This window comes from Rhinopithecus bieti, unplaced genomic scaffold (genome assembly GCF_001698545.2).
Source record: "Rhinopithecus bieti isolate Rb0 unplaced genomic scaffold, ASM169854v2 scaffold_14700, whole genome shotgun sequence".
NCBI classification, from domain to species: domain Eukaryota; kingdom Metazoa; phylum Chordata; class Mammalia; order Primates; family Cercopithecidae; genus Rhinopithecus; species Rhinopithecus bieti.
Genome location: NW_016808194.1, coordinates 870899 through 891805, shown reverse-complemented (window position 1 = coordinate 891805; position 20907 = coordinate 870899). Strand labels below are relative to the sequence as shown.

The window sequence follows — 20907 nt, the reverse complement described above, 5'->3', positions numbered from 1 at the left end:
ATTCTGGCACTGGTTTTGAATCCTCTGTTTAACAGAGTCCAACTTGATTCTTGATTCAGAGAGAACTCGATTCCATAGAGAACTGGAGCGAACAGTTCTCTCTTCTTGAATATTTTGACTAATTCAGATTTCTCTGTAAGGACACCCAGCTATCCAAATCTCTCCTGGGTCCTAATGGAAATATGAGCACTCACGTAGGCAGAACAGGTCAAAATTAGTATAATTTAGTTGAATAATGGCAACTGGTGGGACCAGCCATTGATGTTGGTTGACACTGGTCACTTTCCCAGTGATTGTGGCAATAACTTGGGAACTCCACAGAACCAAGATCATAGAACATATGGGCACTAGGAACCTGGGATGGGAGAGGTAATGCCACAGAATGTTCAGTGGGAAAGCAAACACAGGTGCTAAAGGTAAGAGTCTCTGGCTTCCTGTCTTGCTGAGGGAGAGTTAGGACCCAGTGACCCAGGTCAATCCTGGGTAGCTCAAGTGTCCTATCTCAGTCTCTTTAGGTCAGCTCTACCCACATGAAACCAGGGACAAGACCAGCTGTCTGTCACCTTGAGCAGTCTGACATAACTTCTCTTTCTAAGTCCTATGGTGGTCACTGAAAAATATCATCCAGGCATTGAGATGTGTAAATGCTATTTGAAAACTAGCACTTATTTTCTGGTGATAAAAGAATTGTCTTTTTTTCATTATTGTTCCATCAACTCCAACTCACAAAGGGGCTCAAAGAGCACTCAAATAATTGCCTGCTGTAGTAATAAAGAAGTTATAGTCTCTTTTGTTGTGATGGCAACAGAACATTTTAGAAATTTCAGCTCCCCTCTGGCTTCTCCACTTGTGATGGGTTTTAGGGGAGGGATTCTGGATCTGACTCTCTTTATCCATTTTCTACAATTAAATTCGCCTGTAACTTTGTTCTGAGTAATTTAGATGAAGGGTCAAAATCATGTGCTAACTGATCGATAGCACTAAAGTTTCTCTCTGGTTTTGCCAGGAGGCACTTTTGAACGACTTTCTGGGAGAATCAGGAGTTTAGCTGTTGTACTTGGTTCTGGCTTTTTGAAATACTTGCCTCTCCCCAGTCTTTCTTTTCCTGTTTGTTTCTCCATACTGTCAGGACCTATTCTTAATTCAGCTCACTACACTTCACGCTGGCCCGTCTATCCTTCCAGCACACACACTGCACCATCACCAGGCCCTGGGACCTCAGCATGGATTCCTTTTGCGGCAGAAAACAGGTGGTTGGGGGAGGTGGTCACTCTTTGTCCCTTTAGGTTCCCTCCCAAGTTCTGCCAGAGACCACCTAGGGGACACTTTTTGAGACTGTCTATTGATAGTTAGGTATTGATAATTACACCTGGACTGTAAGAACAAACCAGGACCAACCTAGGCAAACGGATGTATGGCCCCCACACCAATGGACTAGGCATTCTTTGGCCCTAGGCCTTTAAATATGCCATTCTGGCTATCTGGAATGATATTCCCATATCTAATCCTGGTTAGTTCCTGCTCACTCATTCTTCAGGTTTCGTTCTAGATGATGACACTTCTTCTAAGAACACTTCCCTGATCCTGCCTAGGGCTGATTAGAGATCCTGCTTCCAAAATTTCCCCTTTCTCCGCCCCCCCCCAAAATAATTAGAATCAATAAAACTTAATATTTGCTAGCAAAACAGGGCAACAATAGTCAATAATGATTTGATTGTACATTTACAAATAACTGAAAGAGTATAATTGTATTATTTGTAACACAAAGGATAAATGCTTGAGGGGATGGATACCCCATCTTCCATGATGTGATTATTACACATTGCATACCTATATCAAAACATCTCAGGTACCTTGTAAATATATACACCTACTGTGTACCCACAAAAATCAAAATTAGAAATTAAAAATCAACAAAATTTCCCCTTCCCTATCACAGCCATCACACTATCACACACATGCACATGTTCTTTCATGAGTGTGCACACAGGGCTCTGGGGCTGGGCACTATTTACCTTGTCTCGGCGGCACAACAGCTAGCTTGTTGATTGTAGCTTAGTAAATATTTATTGAATGCTACACTGATTTCCCTCCTTCCTTCCTTCCCTCCCTCCCTCTCTCCTTCCTCTCTTCTGGTGCCTTGAGTCTTTAGTGTCCTCTATAGTATTTGCCGGTATTTAGTTTTGCTTTGGCTTGCTTCTGGTTCCACTGTTCCTCAATTTTCCTCCTCACACTTCTTCTTTCCACCAAGCTCATCCTTTTCTTTTCACTCCTTCCACCGTGTCCTGTGCTATGTAGCTTAAATTCTCTTCTGTTTCCCCATCTTAAAATAGTGCCTAAGCTGAGTGGCTGGCTCCTTTTGTGAAAGTGCACTCCAAGAATACATGTGTCTAGGCTGTATGACTTTGGAATAAGAAAAATAGGATCCCAGAATTTGCTAGCTTGTAAGATCTCTGCTTCTATTTTGAGTCAGTGATGAATTCCCTTGAGCAGGTGTGCTTGTTTGTAAGTCTTTACCTTTGCTATCTCCCTTTACAATTTGGTCCTTTTCATGACTGTAGGTTTGAAGCAGGATGGCTGCTGGGATGCCTTCTATTCCTAATGATACATTTCATGTGAATCTTCAAGCATGTTACCGTGCTTGAAGGTAACATTGTTCTTGGTCCTCTCGGGCACTGAAAATCGGAGATGTACGGAAAGATATCCTGCTTGGCATAGATATTCCTCGAAAAGATGAGGCTTATTTGGAAGGAGGCTATTCTGTAGAAATCGAACTTTCTTCCCTGTGCTGCCCCTTTGGATTACACTTTCTTCCTTAGTAGAACTCCCTTTTTGAGTAGTTGTGCTCTTTGTTTATGTTTTCTTTTCCTGCCTTCATTTAGAGCCACAAATGAATCCGGTATTTCTGCTCAATTCTGGCTTATCTGAGCTTCTTTGCCACCTTACGTGTTTTATCATGCGTGACTAAGAAGCCTGTATCCCCAAAACAGAAGGCTAGACATTGGTTTGCTGCAGCCAGCTGGCATTGGCCCATGAGCACCAATCCTGTGTATCTCTCAACTCAGCATTTGGTGACATCACATCAGTGGTTTGAAATCTGCCATGGTGGGAGTATTTACACCATGGAAATCAGCAAACTTGGCGCAAACGTTACAAATCGAGGGGGACGTGTGTATGCATGCGCCCACCTTGTTATTAAACATTTACCAGAACACCACTCACTGGCTAAAGCATCAAAATTCTAGCTCTGTGCTGTCCAATATGGTAGTCACTAGCTATATGTGGGTATTTACATTTAAATTAATTAAAATGGAATAAAATTAAAAATTCAGTTTCTCAATCTCCCTGGCCGTGTTCAAAATGCTTACTATTACAATCACATGTGGCTAAGTGGCTACTGTATAGGTACAGATATGGAATGTTTCCATTATGACAAAGTATTGTTATGACACCCCAGACTAGCTGTTTTGTCTGTTGGATGTTTGGTATCATGGTCCAGTCTAAGGTATTGGGATTAGAATTGGGTATGTGTTGTCTCCACAATTCACATATGCCAAAGGCAGTTTACACTACAATCTATAGATTAGGGGGTCAGCCATTTTTTTCTGTGAAGGCATACGAGTACATTTTTGGCTACGTGGGCCATATGGTCTTTATTGAATGGTATGTAACTATTCAACTTTGATAGCATGGTACAAAAGCACCTACAGATGATACATAAAAACATAAGCCTATCTGTGTTTCAATAAAACTTTGTTGACAGAAACAGGTAGGACACCAGATTTGGCCCATGGGCCATAATTTGCTAACTCCTATGCAGATATCTGGTTTTTCAATGGAACTTAGAAATATATTTGAAAATCCAATTTGGGTACATTTTAAATGGACTAAATTCATTCTGTTTTAAAAATTCAGTATGCAAAATTTCAAACAGATACAAAAGTAAAGACAATAGTATAGTGAACGCACATGTACCCAGTCACCCAGTTTCGACAATTATCAATACAAGGCAAATCTTATTTTGGCTACCCGCCCTGTTATATTTTTTTTATGTATGAGAACATTGTATATTAAAATACAATTAAAAATTCAAAGATCGGTGGCTCAAGCCTGTAATCCCAGCACTTTGGGAGGCTGAGACGGGTGGATCACGAGGTCAGCAGATCGAGACCATCCTGGCTAACCCGGTGAAACCCCGTCTCTACTAAAAAATACAAAAAACTAGCCGAGTGAGGTGGCGGACGTCTGTAGTCCCAGCTGCTCGGGAGGCTGAGGCAGGAGAATGGTATAAACCCGGGAGGCGGAGCTTGCAGTGAGCTGAGATCCGGCCACTACACTCCAGCCTGGGTGACAGAGTGAGACTCCGTCTCACAAAAAAAAAAAAAATTCAAAGATCATTTAATAAAATAGTCCTTTTAATCTACACAAATCAAACTTTGATATTTTCAAAAGCAAGCTTCTTTTATGCTATTTGATTATCATCAGTGACTCCTGGGAACCAGGCATTCTGAACTCATGCTCTAAAAGCATCTCTGCCTCCCAAGACAGGAGGCTCTCTCCACCTCGGGAGTGTGAGGCAGAATTGCACATCATGGGTTTGCTTGCAGTATTAAAAATGAAATGGGCTCTGTGGAGCTTGCAGCAAAATGCTTCTGCTTCTTTGTATTATGTCAGCCCCTGGGCTATTCTTTAAGCCCAGTCCTTGTCTCTAGGGAGCAACACAGGCATATTACAACCCTGCTGTGAGCTCGGCAGCTGTTCAAATGCAGAACCCTCCTCCTCTCCTTTCCTTTGCACACCCTCCCCACTACTATTGCTATGAAGAGGTCTTAAGGATGGGCTTTGAGTAGAGAGAATCGTAGAGTCAAAGCAAGTTAGAATGGAAAAGCATGTTCATGAGCATATAGTTCAACTCTCACAATTTACATGTGCTTCAGAAAGGGCTCAGAGAAATGAATGATTTCCCTAAGGCCACACAGCCAGATTGCAGCAGAGCAAGGTCTAGGATTGAGTCTCCTGATTCCTAGTTCAGCATTGGGAAGGAAAAGAACGTGGAAGAGGGAGTCTTGTAGCACATCACCAGCTACTTATGTACTCTGAGTTCTACTCACTTGGGCCCTGCTACTGTCTTGTTTTCAGCTGACTGTTAACTACCTAATCCCTGGCTAAAGCATGTCACCAACTCAAATAGCAGCTGATGGTGTTACATCTCTCAAAGAAGATTGTGTTATAATAGCAGAGGCTTGGGCATAAGATTGATGCACTGACGCTAAGGAACAAGTGAGGCCTTTTAGTTTGTCCTTCCTTTTTGCAGTATCTCCTTGATTTCTCTCCTCCCGGCTCAAATCAAGATCTTTGAATGAGAAAACCTACCTCTTCTCTACCACATACACACACAGATACTACCCCCACTGATAGCTTAGGAAGCTTCTTGTAACTCTGGGATAAGCTCTGTTTCCCAATGAATGATCCACCCCCTCCCTGAATAGCTAGAGTCGAATTTAAATGACTCATGTCACCTTTAAACTTCAATCCAAGTGGCTTCTTCCTTCTCTGGACTTCATTTCATTAGAGAATGGATCAGTGACTGAATCAGCAAATTTGATGAGTGATTCCCAGTGTCCTATGCTGTTAAAACGTTAAGCCGATAATGACACTTCTCTGCTTAAAATGCTCCAAAGGCTTTCCATTTTCACTGGAATGAAAGGCAAATTCCTTCCGTTGGCCTCAAGGACCTGCATGCTGGGCCCTGCCCACCTCTCCATTTTCCCCTCATGCTTGCTCCCCTTTGCAATGTATCTTTTCAGGAACTGAAAGCTGTTTCTCATCTCCGACTTTGCACATGCTCTTCCTCTGCCTAGAACACCACTCCCTGGCTTTTCAACGGACTAATGTCATGTCCTGAGAAAAGCCTACACCAGATCCAAAATTAGCTTCATTAGGCTACATGACACATGCTCTTTTTGTGCCACTTATCACATATACTTGTTTGTGTTTTTGCTGACTTATCATTTTTTCTTCCTACATAGACTTCAGCTCCATGAGGGAGAAGGGCCACAGCTTGTTACTAAATACCTAAGCCTACCATTATGCCTGGCCAATGAATATTAGATATATTTTTCTAATTGTCTAATCTCTGCCCCTTGCAATTTTTAATTTTTCCCAATCAGTTCGCAAACTCTTTGTGTTTAGTGACCAAGATTTCTACTTCTTGTGTTTTTACCACAGTACCTAGCATAGGGCTTATTTAATAATTGTACCTACAACTTGAGGAGAAATATACCCCCAACCCCACAAAAAAAGTAGACACTTTCTGACAATTAGGTACGGAGATATGTGGGGCAAGTAAATTCATTCTCAGTAGAAATGAGTTCATAAGACCTATATAATGTACTCCCAAAGCCAAGATTTGGTAATATAGTTCCCAAATATCTGAAAGTTGTGTTTAAAAATGCAGGTAAGGCTGTAACTGAAAAAACAAAACCCAAACACTGTTCTTACTATATAGAGAAGGGACCTTGGGAATCATAGCTCAGTGAGAAGATGTTCCTCTAATTTTGTAGTTATTCTATGTAGAATATAATACAATTTTTTTGAAAAACTTTAATTTTTAGAGCTATTTTAGATTCGCAGCAAAATTAAGCAGAAAGCATAGGGCAGTATCACATACCCTCTGCCCCCCACACCCACAGCCTCCCCACTGCACCCACAGCTTCCCGCACCAGAGTGGCATGTGTGTCACAATCGGAGCTACATCAATGTGGGATCACCCAAGCCCGTGGTTTACATTAGGGTTCACTCTTGGTGTTGTACATTCTATGGGTCTGGACAAATGAATAATGATGTGTCTACCATTATGGTGTCATGAGGAGTAGTTTCGCCATCCCTAGAATCCTCTGTGCTCTTCCCTTCATCTCTCCTTCATCCCTAACCCCTGGCAACTGTTGATCTTTTTACTGTCTCCATAGATTTGCCTTTTTCAGAATGTCATATAGTTGAAATTATGTGATATGTAGCGTTTTAAGATAAGCATCTTTTGCTTAGTAATATGCATTTAAGTTTCTTCTGTTGATAAAATTTTTTAAAGCTTTAAGATTATCTAACCCAGCATTTCTTAAATGTATGTTTCATTGGAAGGTCACTGAGCCTCTAGGTGAAAAAGTGATTCATGGCCAATTAGGTTGGAAAACCTCACTACCCTTTCCTCCTTTGGGAGGGTCAAGTTCACGCTGGCATTATTAGCATCATTTAACCCACCGTTTGCCTCAGAGACTGTTTCAGAAAGAACTATTGATCACTTGCTACAGGACATGGTCCACGAAGCCCTTATCTAACCCAGTGCCTTATTTTTTATCACCCTTTCTGTTTTGATTCCTGCCCAGACAGGGGCTCTCTTACATTATTTTTGACTATCCTGGTGGAAATAGTACCAGAAAGTACTTCATAAAGCAGTATTTTAGCAGTACCACATGTTCTGTGCCAAATTTATATGTCCAAATGTTGCTGTGGTAACAGCACAAACAGCCAAACACTAGATAACACAAACTGGCAGGGAGAACAAAAATTCCTTTTAATAAATTCATGGCTGCCTTAGACAAACCGAGCACTTTCACGGTATGTTAATTTAAGGTTGTGGAGGAATTGTGAAATGGTTAAAGACAGACTCACAAGTCTGAAAGTTTACCAGTGACTTATGCTATTGGAATAGATTCATGCATATGTCTATTCATATTGCATGGTTGTTGGTCATTTGAGTACGTGTCAAACAAGCTAACGCCGGAAACTGGCCAATATCTGCTAATTTTGTGCAAGTCTGACACCATATTGATATTTCTGCTCAAGTCTGGTAGCTGGTCCATTCCTCTCCTGTCGTCTGAAGTGGGAGCTCTTACCATGTCACCTATTAGCAGTTGCCCCAGTGGACAGTGTTCTGCTGTTCCATGCTCTGAGTACATCCTCTTTCTTCTGTCTGCAACATTCTTCTTCCTCTTGACTGAAAAACATTCATCCTTCAAGGCCCAACCTAGGTGTCTCTTTTTGGTGAAGATTTGTGGGACTCCAACGTACCGTCTTCCACAGAACCCTCTGTGAAGAACCTTGTCTAATTTGTAATTACAGCTTTCATCTTTCTCACTGTTTCACAGTTTCTTGTCATGCTAGAATGCAAATTTCTTAAGGATAATTACAACATCATATTTCTCTGCCCTAGAAATCAGCCCCATGCCTGGTGCATAGTAGACATTCTATAAACATTTATTCAGTGAATGAATGAAAGAATGGATAAATCAATCACTCAAGTATATAAGTCCTTAAAATCAGCAATTAATGTTGGGACTGTGAACAAACACAAGTCTTATTGATTGCTTTTTAGGCTCAATAAGCATCAATTTGCTAATAAGCATCAATGAGCTAATCCTTTCAAGTATAATAAGCATAATTTAGATTTTTAGGTTTCCAATGAAATGATCAAAACAGGCACACACTACTAATTCTCCTCCTAGTAACAAAAGCTGGTTGTTTCACAGTTTTAGCTAATGGCAAGGCATGAGTAGACTTTTTTTTTTTTTTTTTTTTCCTAATTCACTCCATCTTCCCTCAAATGTTTAGGAGTTGTTTCTTAATGTATAAAAATGACTTTATGAAGTTAAGCAAGAGTTGAGGTTTAGGGAAACAATATAGGCATTGGCTTTGCCTCTTTTTTACCAATAGCTATGTAACATGTCTCTCAAATTTTCTGGGTTTCATTATAGTTCACTTTAGTGCAGAATACGGTATGAGACGGTAATAGGGCATCTTGTTCTGTTGAATAAAAGAGATGAGGGTGAGAATGTTGAAGTTTTTCTTTATACCTTTCTTCACTCCTCCTTTGTTTTTTCTTTCCCTACAATAACATATAAGGCCCATCAGAGTAAGGCTGTTTTCTTGTTTGGTTCCTGCTATATTCCCAGTACCTAGTCACTGTCCGGTATGTGGTCATTTCTTCAAAAATGTACTTAGAACAAATATGTGCTGACAGACGTGGTCAGAGTAGGAGAGAATAAGAACATGAATCGGAGTAGTGAATTTGGAGAGAGGGAAAACTGGGATGATGAGCCATCAGTGCAGATGTAGCGCTGACTGTCCTGGGAGCTGATTAGATAAAGGGCACTGGGAAAGGAAGGACTTAAAGTAGCAGCGGAGTGTGGAACCTGATGGATTGAAATGATGAACAAAGAGAAGTTGGGAGCAAAGTTGTGATCTCTGATTTGGGTATGTTGAGTTTGAAGTTCTAGTGGGAGATAGCCACAAGACAATTAAAAATGTGAAACTAGGCCGGTCACAGTGGCTCATGCCTGTAATCCCAGCACTTTGGGAGGCTGAGGCAGGCAGATCATGAGGTCAAGAGATCGAGACCATCCTGGCCAACATGGTGAAACCTCGTCTCTACTAAAAACACAAAAATTAGCAGGGTGTGGTGGCGGGCGCCTGTAGTCCCAGCGACTTGGGAGGCTGAGGCAGGAGAATCGCTTGAACCTGGGAGGGGGAGGTTGCAGTGAGCCGAGATCCTGCCATTGTACTCCAGCCTGGTGACAGAGCGAGACTCCATCTCAAAAAAAGAAAAAAAAGAAATGAAACTAGAGCTTAGAGTAGAAGTCAGGAATGGATATACAGATACGATAGTTTGAAATCATAAATGTGGTAGATTGTCAACATAAAGACAAAAAAAAAAAAAAAAAAAAAAAAAAGAGAGAGGGAGCCCAAGGTTAGGTCCTTGGGAGATATATACACTGTTGTGAGGTACGGGGAGATCAAAAACTAGAAGCATTATCAGAGGGGTACAGGTCAAAGAATTAAAAATGCTAGAGGGTTTTAGGATGAGTACTTCGTCAATGGCATTTAGGGCAGCAGAGAACCTCATGGTGTTTGCCTTAAAAAATAATTACAGAATTTTGTGTTTAAAACATGTATATTTGTTTACTATGATGGAAGCAGTTTCCATAAAATAATGAGTAGTGGGCAAAATCTAGATTGCTAAAGGACTGTTCAATGCTTATCTAAGATACTTCATATTACTTTTTGTAGCTTATAATAGATGTTCAAGAAATACTTGTTGTTTGCGAGTGAAATCAACATTCACATTCTTTTTAGAAGCAGCTATTTTTGTTTGGGGAGTACTTTCTAATATTGCCTCTGGAACAACTTTAATGAAAATAGAGTCCAGCACTTACCTGAAGTTGTAATTATCTACAACTATCTGCAATGTGGTTTGTCTCTAGTTTTCACTTAGAACCTCACTGCATGTCAAGCTGCAGGCTCTAAGAGCAATCAGCTGACAGGTTGAAAATTATGTATATGTGAGTCTAAGTATATTTATATTGACTTAGTAAATGCCTAAATCTCAAAAGAATTTTAAAATTATGTCATGTTTTATGTAATGGAAAATTAACAATTTTATTTGTAAATTATTTCTGGAAGTTTGCAGAAAATAACATAAAGCCCATAGGCACATAAGCCCATAGGCTTTAGCCCATAGGCTTGGGGTTAGATGTGGGGGGTGCAGAGAAGAATGTAAGATTTACTGTGTAGCCTGCAGTTACTTGATTTTGCCACTAGATGGTGATCTTGTATTAGCCTGGCAAACTGCCCACTAACAAAGGGTGGCGTAAAGTCGACTAAGGTGGTTGAAACCTATTACACTGACACAGAAGCTTTTTTGATGCTGTGAAATAAAATGGCATTTGAAGTAATAAAAATTAGGGAATGTTAGTGTCCCTCTGACTGTGCAGACTATGATGAACTGAGAACACTTGAGTATCTAGTTAGAAACCTACAGTGGGGAAAATAGGGAGAATACTGTTTTAGGAAGCACAAAATCTACGTCCTAGTTCACCTGTTGCTGCTTGTATCATATTTGGGAAATCATTTTCCTTCCAAGGACTTCAGTTACTTCACCTGTAAAATGGGAGATGATGATATCTACCTTGTCAGGGGCTGTGCCAGTTTTCCCAAGACCTTTTCCTGTTCTTTTAGTGGTGGGGAAAAAGGTAGAGGTTTACTGTGTCTGCAGTGGGAGAAGAAAGAAGGCACTAAGGAATCTTGGTTGGTCTTGGTCTACTTTTTTTTTTTTTCTAATTTTCACTTTCTTCCTTGATCAGCTGGATGGAGTCTTAGTAAAAGATCTTTCTCTCACTGGGAGAACCCGGAGTGAGAGTCTTTGCTACAGACTGAGAGTAGAGAAAGGAATAGAGGAAAAAGCTGAAAGGGGAAATGTTCAATAAAGGCATTGTGGTGTGTGTGTGTGTCTGCATGTGTGTCTACTTAGGTCTAGAGCCACAGAGAGGTGGAGAAGTAGAAAATGTTCATTGCTATTGGGGATTCCCTTATTATTGATTAGTTGAGCCCCCTTAGTTGTCAGTGAAGCCTCATTAAAAAGCCATGAGGATGGTCTTGTGTCCCAATTTTACAGTTGAGGGATATAAGGAGGGCTTGTGATACAACTTTATTCAATGTTAAGGCCTTATTTTCAATCAGAGAGTCAATATAATTAATAATGGCAGTGGGTTTTATTTCATGCTTAATCATAGGGTCTTGTATGTGGAACATCTTAGCCATGTATGCAGAAATAAATTATTTGGCTTATAAATTGATACTATTTTACTAGGAGAAAATAATGTCTTCAGTGGGGTAAATTTCTTGGAGGCTCAAGTTACAACTATTTTTCTCAGTTTTTCGCAGGAAGTTATTCAAATGATAAATTGCCTTTGGCAGAGAAAATGAATTTGATTCTGTCCTCTCTGATCTCGAAATTCCATAAGCCACAGAAAGTGTCTTGCTCAATTTCAGAGTAATTAGTGATTACCCAGAATTAACTGAAGGAACTGGATTGTATCCTTTCTGATAGGAGAACCCATGAAAGACTTTATCCTAACCATTGTCTATATCTTCTTCTTAGAATAGAATAAAATCAAAATAGATGAAGATTTGATCTTTCCTGGAAGGAAAGGAACAGATAAAGAGAGATGGGAGTTTGAAAGCATGTGCTGAGAGAAAAAAATGAATTAGATTAGGGCAGGAACTGTACTCTATAGAGGACATGGTTTTGTGACTGTCTATTCACTCCCCTTATGAGTTTCTGCCTTTGAGAAATTTTTGTTGTTTTGTTTGTTTTGAGATAGGGTCTCACTTTGTTGCCCAGACCAGAAATAGACTACAGTGGCATGATCATAACTCACTGTAACCTTGAACTCCTGAGCTCAGGTGATGCTCCTTCTGCCTCAGTCTCCTAAGTAGCCAGGAATACAGGCATGTACCACCACAACCAGCTAATTAAACAATTTTTTAAAAGACAGGGTCTTCCTATGTTGCCCAGGCTGGTCTTGAACTCCTGGCCTCAAGCAGTCTTCTTGCCTCGGCCTCCCAAAGTGCTGGGATTATAGGCATGAACCACTGTGCCTGCCCTGAGAAATGGCTAAAAGTAGTCAAATATTCTCTATCTAGTACTCCTGGTGGACTTTGATCAAATTAAATTGATTCTGAAACTCTCTCTTCGGTTTGACGATGGTCAGGAAAGCTGTGTAGACTGAGTTCAGCTAGAATATACTTAGTTCTGTACTTAGCCAAGATAAACTTTTTAAAATAAACTGTGAGATAGAGGTTATTAATGACCAAGTTTTTATTATGTGGCCTTACTATTTTGGAGTCCCATATGGCTCAAGTCTTTGCATATTGTTGGTTTTCTTTTCTGAACCCAACAATGGAGAACAGCAGCAGGAAAACATTGGCAGATCTCAACCATTTTCATGAGCTAACATGAGAATGTGAGAACTCTTAGGAAGATGAATGTGTTTGGCTGCCAGGCTGGGAGAAATGACAGCCTGGAGAAGAGGAAAGCCAGAGACATCCAAGGGATTGGGTGGCAGAAAGCTTTTTAGTGTTTTCTTTCTTTTCTCCGCAGTACCCTGGGTGACCGATTGCCTCGATCTGTGGCAGGAAAGCAATAGAATGAGGCAGAAGTGGCAGGGCAGCATCAGGACAGCTCTGGAGCCAAAATGTGAAGTCAGTAGTGACGACACCTGGATGCCTCCTGAGCATTCTTGCCTTCTCCTTCCACCCAATGGAGTAGGAAATCACACAGGCTTTTTGTTCTTAAGAACACGCCTGGTGATGAGAGGCCAGAGAATGTTTGGTGGAGTGGTGGGGTTTGGAGAATGGCTGAATTCATATTGCAACCTTTGAGACTTTCTACCTTGAAGACCATCTTCCTCCAACTCACATAGAGAAAGGGCAAGTCCTAAGTTTTTACCCCTCTCCTATGTAGACATTATTTGCAAAATCAGTAGATAGTCTAAAGAAATAAAAGATGAGCGTACGAGAAAAAATGGTAAGATGTGAGTAGTAAGAGTTCCTTGAAAGTAATTTAGCAAAATAAATAAGCCCAACCAGAGGAAATGGAATGGACAATAATTTAACGAACAAGAATAGTAATTATCCTTAGAAACATAAAGGAGAATCTTGAAACAAACAGGGAGAAGCAAATATGAAGAACAAACTGGAGATATTGAGGGTCTACACATAATTGCTGAAATTACTCAATAGATGGGCCACGTATCAGAATGCATACAGCAAAATAACATATCGGTAGACTGAAATACTGAAACCAGGAACTTGCTCAGAAGACATTGGAAAAGGATAAAGAGATATAAAGAATGCAAGTCAACAAATATGGAGGGCTGAAGTTGAAGTGTAAATACCCTTCCAAGAGCATCATGTAGGAAGAAAAATAGACCTCACATGGAAAGGACACAGGAGTGCTGAATAGGAGAGGTGACCTCCTCACAGAGATGTTCTACAGTAACGTTAAAGAATATTAAAGAAAACTAGAACATTCTAAAAGGCTTCAAAGATAAAAAGCATATTACCCAAAAGGAACATGAAAATTAGATTACAATCATAATTTTCAACAGTTATGTTAGATGTGGGAAAGCAACGAATTAATATCTTCAAAGTGTTGAAGAAGAAAAGACAGTAAAACTAAAATTTCATGATGGGCACAATTATTACGATAATGTGAAATTGAAATACAGATATTTTGAGGCATACAATGTAGCATAATAATTGCTACCATTTTGAAAGAACTCCTGGAGTTAAGTGAATTAAGTCCTGAAGCAATTAAATCCAATTAAATCCAAAAGGATGCAGTGACTCCAGGAGGAAAGGTGAATAAATAATGAACAAACACAGAATGCACATTATTTTGAGTACACAAAGATTTATTTTTAAAAATTAACCATGAAATTAGCTCATAAAGGATTTATTGAATCCAAAGTCAGCCTCAGACCAGTTTTTCAACTATAAGGAAACAGTTCAACAATCAAAAATAATTAAAAGCAACTTATATATTTATTGGCATTTCTTAAAGAATGGTGCAACGGTCATTCTTATATGTATGTGTCGTCTTGTGCATAAGACTAAGTCTTCCTTGGGGAATATTCCTAGAAGTGAATATTCTAAGTCTTCCTTGGGGCATATTTGGCCAGAGTGCAGTGGCGTGATATCGGCTCACTGCAACCTTGCAACCTCTGCCTCCTGGGTTCAAGCGATTCTCCTGCCTCAGCCTCCCGAGTAGCTGGGATTATAGGCACACACCACCACACCCAGGTAATTTTTGTATTTTTAGTAGAGACGGGGTTTTACCATGTTGGCCAGGATGGTCTTGATCTCTTGACCTCGTGATCTGCCCGCCTTGGCCTCCCAAAGTGCTGGGATTACAGGCGTGAGCCACCACGCCCAGCCGATATGTGCATTTTTACTATAGCCAAATTGATCTCTAAAGTTCTATAAATCCCTACCCATGAACTAAAGTTTGGAATTTCATTGCATTGCATTGAATGTATACATTCATTTGGGAATGAATTGATACATTTGTAATATTGAAAATTCACATTGATGAACATAATTTATCTCCTCATTTACTTAGGTCTTCTCTCAATAAGTTTTACATTTTCTTGTGAAAGTCTTGTCCTTATTCTATGTACTCTTGTATTATTGTATGTACTCTTATAGTTATTGCTATTGTGAGGATGTTTTGCCTTTTTCTGCTATATTTTCTAATTGTTACTAAAGGAACACAGATTTGTTTTGTGGATTTAAAATAAGTTGAGGTATAGTTTACATACAACAAAATGCATGGATATTAAGTGTTCATTTGATTGGTTTGATAATTGTTTACATCTGTGTAACTGCCACACGACACGTAGACTATTTCCATTATTATAGAAAGTTCTCCTTTTCAGTCAACTCTTTATCCCTGAGATGACCTTTTTGGACTTACATCATTGTACATCAGTTTTTCCTGTTCTTGAACTTTATATTTATGGAAAATACAGTATTTACTCTTTGGCTCTGCCTTCATTCACTTAGTATAGTATTTTTGAGATTGATCCATCATTATGTGGTGTATAGCAGTAATTTATTTAGTTTTTATGACTGAGCAGTATTCCAGGGTATAAATATACCACAATTTATTTATCTATTCACCTTTTCATGGATATTTGGGTGCTTTTCCAGTTTTTGGTTTTTATGAGTAAGACTGCTATATACCCATCTTTTTGTTATGTATATTCAAAATTTCTCTTGTGTAAGTAACTAGAAGTGGAGCTGCTGGGTCCTATAGTACATGTGTTTGCCCTCCCTTATTTGTTGGGTTATCTTTCTATTGTTTATTTGCAGGAGTTTTTTACGTATTCTGGATGTGAATCGTGGGTTAGAGGTGTCTTGAGTGTTTTTTTTTTTTTTGGCTTTGCCCTGTCTTTTCATTTTCTTAATGTGTCTTTCGATGAACAGAAATGTTTAATCTTGATCAAGCCCAATTTATCAATTTTTTTTATACATTATTGCTTTTTGAGTCCTGGCTAGGAAATCTTGGCTTTCTATAAACTTGTAAAGACAGTTTCACAGAAAAGTTTTATAGTTTTAGCTTTCAGAAGCTAAAAGATATATTTCTATCTTTATTGTGTTTTCATTCAGTCATTGCCATTTCATTTTTAGCATATATTTCCTAAAATATTTTTTCTACATCTAAAGTTATTATATCTCTTTCCTTATCCAAAGCATCACAAGGACTTATATCCTTATCTCTTATGGTCCCCATTTCCCTATGGCTTTACTTCTCTTCACAGGTCTGAGGCGGACAACTCTTGTAGTCATTGCATTCTGGAAAACCATCTCTGTCCTTGCGTTTGAACAGTGTTGGCAGAAAGGGGTCACAGTTGTGCCCTCTGGGGTTACAGCTGCATTTTGCTAAGCTATTTCTGTTGATAATCATGCCTTGCTGCTGGGTCCTCTGTGACCGACTGTTAGACAGGGGCTCACACTGGGCTCTGGCGCAAGAGGAATGTGAGTCATGTGACATGGCTGGGTTGCTGTTTAATGCTCCTTCATTTCCTTTTGGCTGTTTCTTTTCCTTAAGCACCCATGTCCCCAAAGCTTTAATGCTGCCCATCTGGCTGCCCAGTAAGCGCTGATTCCACGCGAGTTCACTCTGGCTCCCCAGTGCCCAGACTCTTCCACCTGCATCACACAAGCCCTGTGTGCACCCATACCCTAAGGGTAAAGCGATGTGGTGGAAGAAGCTCAGCTAATTAAATCACATTAGTTAGAGACCATTCCCAATAACATTTGTATTTCAGCTGGACCCATATTCATGATGATTAGGTAGTTTTTGACATGCTTTCATATACTTCAACTCACACATTCTTTCCAAAACAGGGTGAAGGGTAGAGTTCAAACTTCAAACTAGTTCAAACTATATCTTTGGACATGTTTCATGCTCTTTCCACCAGCGTGCATCTGATTGATAAGATGGGGATTTCAGGTGTTGTAAGATACTGACATGAAGGTGATATGAAGGAGATTCTGGTTTTTTTGCTTTTTTTGTTTTGTTTTGTTTTTGTTTTTTTTTGAGATGGAGTCTGTTGTTGCCCAGGCTGGAGTACAATGGCGCGATCTCAGCTCACTACAACCTCTGCCTCTTGGGTTCCAGCAATTCTCCTGCCTCAGGTTCCTGAGTAGCTGAGATTACAGGCAGTAGCCTGCCATCACAGCTGGCTAATTTTTGTATTTTTAGTAGAGACAGAGTTTCACCATTTTGTCCAGGCTGGTCTCGAACTGCTGACTTTAGGTGATCCACCTGGCTCGGCCTCCCAAAGTGCTGGGATTACAGGCGTGAGCCACCACCCCCGCGCCATGGAGGAGATTCTGAATCAGTGTGAGGAAGCAGGTAAGGGAAAGAAGAGAACAGGGGATGGGGAGTAGTGAGCTTCAACCTCCTTGGAATCTCAAGTAGAGAACACTGCTGAACAGACATCTAACCTGTAGATCATAGTGACCTAACTAATTCATCCACAGTTGGCAAAGTGCACATTAATTGTAAATTTCCTTCCTCTTTGGTCATTGATATAAGCACAGACCTCCTTTTCATTCTGTTAAGGCTGAGAAACATAAGGATTCCCGCAGCATCTTAGGAAAAGAATCTGAGAGTCGTAGGCAATGGTAAGCTTTGTAAATATTTACTAGACTTGGAGTAAGCGGTAGAATACACGAAACCAGAATTTGTTGCCATATATACTGCAGAGGCACACTGGAGGGTAGAAGGGATTGTGGAAAGTCTAGTGCTTTGCAACTAGACAGATCCTTGACCACTCTGTCTCAGGTAGCATCCACTCCTTCCCAGATCCTCCTGATGACATCCCTCCTTCATTTACTTATATTAATAGCAGTGTCCCAATCTGTTATATTGCTTCTTTCTTGTTGTTTATTATCTGTCTTCCCCACCAGAATGCAAGCTCCATTTGGGCAGTGGCCACCTTGTTTATTGTGTACCTGTCTGTATCCATGAAGTCTGACATAATGCCTGACATATACTATGAGCTCAATAGCTATTGAGTGAATGAAATAATGAGAAAATCCTGTTTGATCACTTGCCAGCCATATAATGCTAGCCAATTTTTTCCACTTCAGTTCCTGCATCTGTGAAATTGGATAACACAAATACTCACCTTGTAGCATTGTTGGAATAATTACCTGAAATCATGGCGTAAATTCGTAGCATAATATTGGAAGTGTTAGGGCTTAGAACGTGATGGCCCACAGTATGGTGTCTTGGTGTGATGAATGCTTTAAACTGAAGGAAACTGAAAGAGCTTCAGAAACAAAGTCTTTCTGGCCTTCTCCCACCTTTCTTTCTCCTGCTCTCCTTTCTTCCCCAAGGCAGACCAGAGAAACTAGAATTCCTCTTTCTCAATGTGGGTCATAGAAACTAGAACTCCTCTTCCCTAAAGACAGCCATAAAGCCTAGACATATTAGTCTAACCTTCCCCTGCCTTTCTGTGTGGGGGCTGGCCATAAAGAAATTCTCTGACCTATCTTGTCTGATACATGATCATGAGACCCTCATTCCAGAATGAGTCCTGCCCTAAACCCAGGAGAAAGAACTGCCACACAGAGAAGCAAAGAAGAATGTGAACAGACAGATCTTGCTGGGTTTCTTCCCTCTGCCTGCTACCATTAGACCATACCCTTTCTGTCCAGTCAAATTTGACATAGCTGTCCATTCTTCACTGAATATTAGCATACAAATGGACAATTTTCCTTGATATTTGAGTCTTAATTTCTGAAGGCTCCTGTGACACGTACAAGTTTGATCAAATAAATTCTTATGTTTTCTCCTATTAATCTTTCTCTGCCAACCCTAGGCGGGTTGAGGAAACTTTCTCTTTGACAGGCACATCATAACAGCTGAACTAATATTAGCTCCTGTATTTCCTAAGATGAACCTCTGTTTGAGTGCCTGCCAGTCAGTAGAAGAAATCAGATGGGCTATTCCCATTTTGCCTCCAATGAATATATTGTTTTGAAGCAGGTAGATGCATGTGTAAAAGTCCAGGCAGGGCATCCTTGTCTCTCACCGGGTACAGTGCCCTGCTTGGTAAAACTGAATTTGGTAAAATCCTCTGTGCTCTCATAGTAACTTGCTCAAATGACCACACAGATGGAATTATGTTTACTTGTCTATTTCCTGAGCTGGTCTGTGTGGGGGAAAGAAGACATTTTACTAATTTTGTAATCCTGCTGCCTAGCACGGTGCTTGCTTCCTAGTGCTTAGTCAATGGACATTCAATGAAAAGTGATATTTGAGCTGAGTTTTATAGATAAAGAGGGCATATGCAGGGAGGGCCTAGGCAGGGCGCATGGCATGAGCAAAGGCATGGCAGCCTAAAAGGCAAGGCATGCTCCAGGAGGAAAGTTGAGGAGGTTGGTAGAATAGCAAGGGAGGAGGGAGTTGGCTTCTGAAGGTGAAGACTTCAGAGGTGAGGGGGCGATTTCTGGACATTTCAGCATTGGGATTGTGGCTACAAGTTGCCCAGGTGTATGAAAGTGTAAAGCACTGGGAATGGGTAAATCAAAGTATCGTGAGGCTGAGGTCCAGGCTGCGTGATCCATGATGATTCTGAAGTTGTCAGGAAAGTGCAGAAGTGGGGAAGGAGATGGCAACTGAGTTAAGTGCCAAGGGTTCTAATAAATATGGAATGATCTGAATGGCAGAGCCATGGCCAAAGTGCATGTGTCCCATGTGAAGGTGACAACACTGGCCTGCAAGCTGTGCTTTGAATGGTTTTCTCAGTAGTGGGGGAACACTGACTCACCTCTACTTCTTCATGAAGACCACCACTCACATCTGCAGGACTCAGACAAGGGTACAAGTGGAAGTCCTGCCCTGCGGAGTTCCTTTTCTCTGTGTACCCTGGTTGCACTGAGCATGCATTATGCCACTCCAGCCTGCACCCCTGAGTTCCATTTATACCCTGCAAACAGCCATCCTTAGGCCTGTGGGGTGCACACTGAGGACCTAATGCACCCTTGGGTGGAGAGAGTCAAGGCAGACTTTGAGTACTCAGGAGATTTTGGGGCCTCAAGTATCAGAGCATGTTCAGTGCAAATTTGGGTGCTCATGTGTCCCATTGGCCTCATGGTCTCCCAGATTCCTTGCCTGTGGGTGAGGCATGGCTAGAAGAGGGCAAGAGAGAGCAGGGTCCTCTAAAGTATGGTGTCTAGGAAGGGGACCACATGTCTGCCCTCAACTTGCTTCACTTAGAAACTGACATCTAAATGTGAAATGCCTGATTGCAGCAGAGAAAATAGCCACGGCCATGCCATGGTCTTATTCTTTCCCAGCAAATGGTCTCTTTTAGGGATGAACAAAGACACACTTAAATTAAAGGTTATTCTCCTCTGGAGGAAACACCTTAGGGCTGTCAAATTCCTTAACTACACTGGCTCACAGTCAAGTTTGGCCCATGAGTTAGGGCTCTCCTGAGCCACAGTACATTTCATGGACTCTTGTTTTTCTCTCTCCCTGGCTTCTGCTGAGCTCAACTGCATGCCAGTCAGGGAGTGCCCTGCGCTTGGGATCAGGAGACGAAAGGTATTACAGGGAATTAGAAAAAGCTCTGCTCACTGGAGCACTGGGCTTTGCTTTGTGACTCTATTTTCCTTGTTCATCTGATTAAATTCACACCATCAAGGCTTCAGCAAGGACAGTGAGCATCAGCTGTGTAAGAATACAGTCCCTGGTCAGCTGCTGGCCTAGTCTTGCTGCCAGAAGTGTCTGATCTAGGTTGCTGCCCTTATTCATGTTAAGGCTGGTGTTTCCAATATCTCTACTTTTATGTAACCCTAGGAAGTGGACACATTCAGTTGTGACAGTCATTAAAGAGACAGTCCAGATTGGAACCAAGGGATTTGAATTCTGTACTTATTCTGTCATTGTTTAGCTACACAACCTAGGTAGGTCACTTAACCTTTGAATGGTAATTTCTTCTTTTATAACAAGGAAACCCTATCCTCCTTTCTACCTCACAGGAATGTTTT

At 40.8% G+C, this 20907-nt stretch overlaps 1 pseudogene; it reads right to left on the bottom strand.

Annotated features, from left to right (window-relative positions):
* The window catches only part of LOC108537913 (C-terminal-binding protein 2 pseudogene), a 36942-nt pseudogene extending 16271 nt beyond the window's left edge, over positions 1-20671 (bottom strand).
* Positions 20672-20907: the final 236 nt, after the last annotated feature.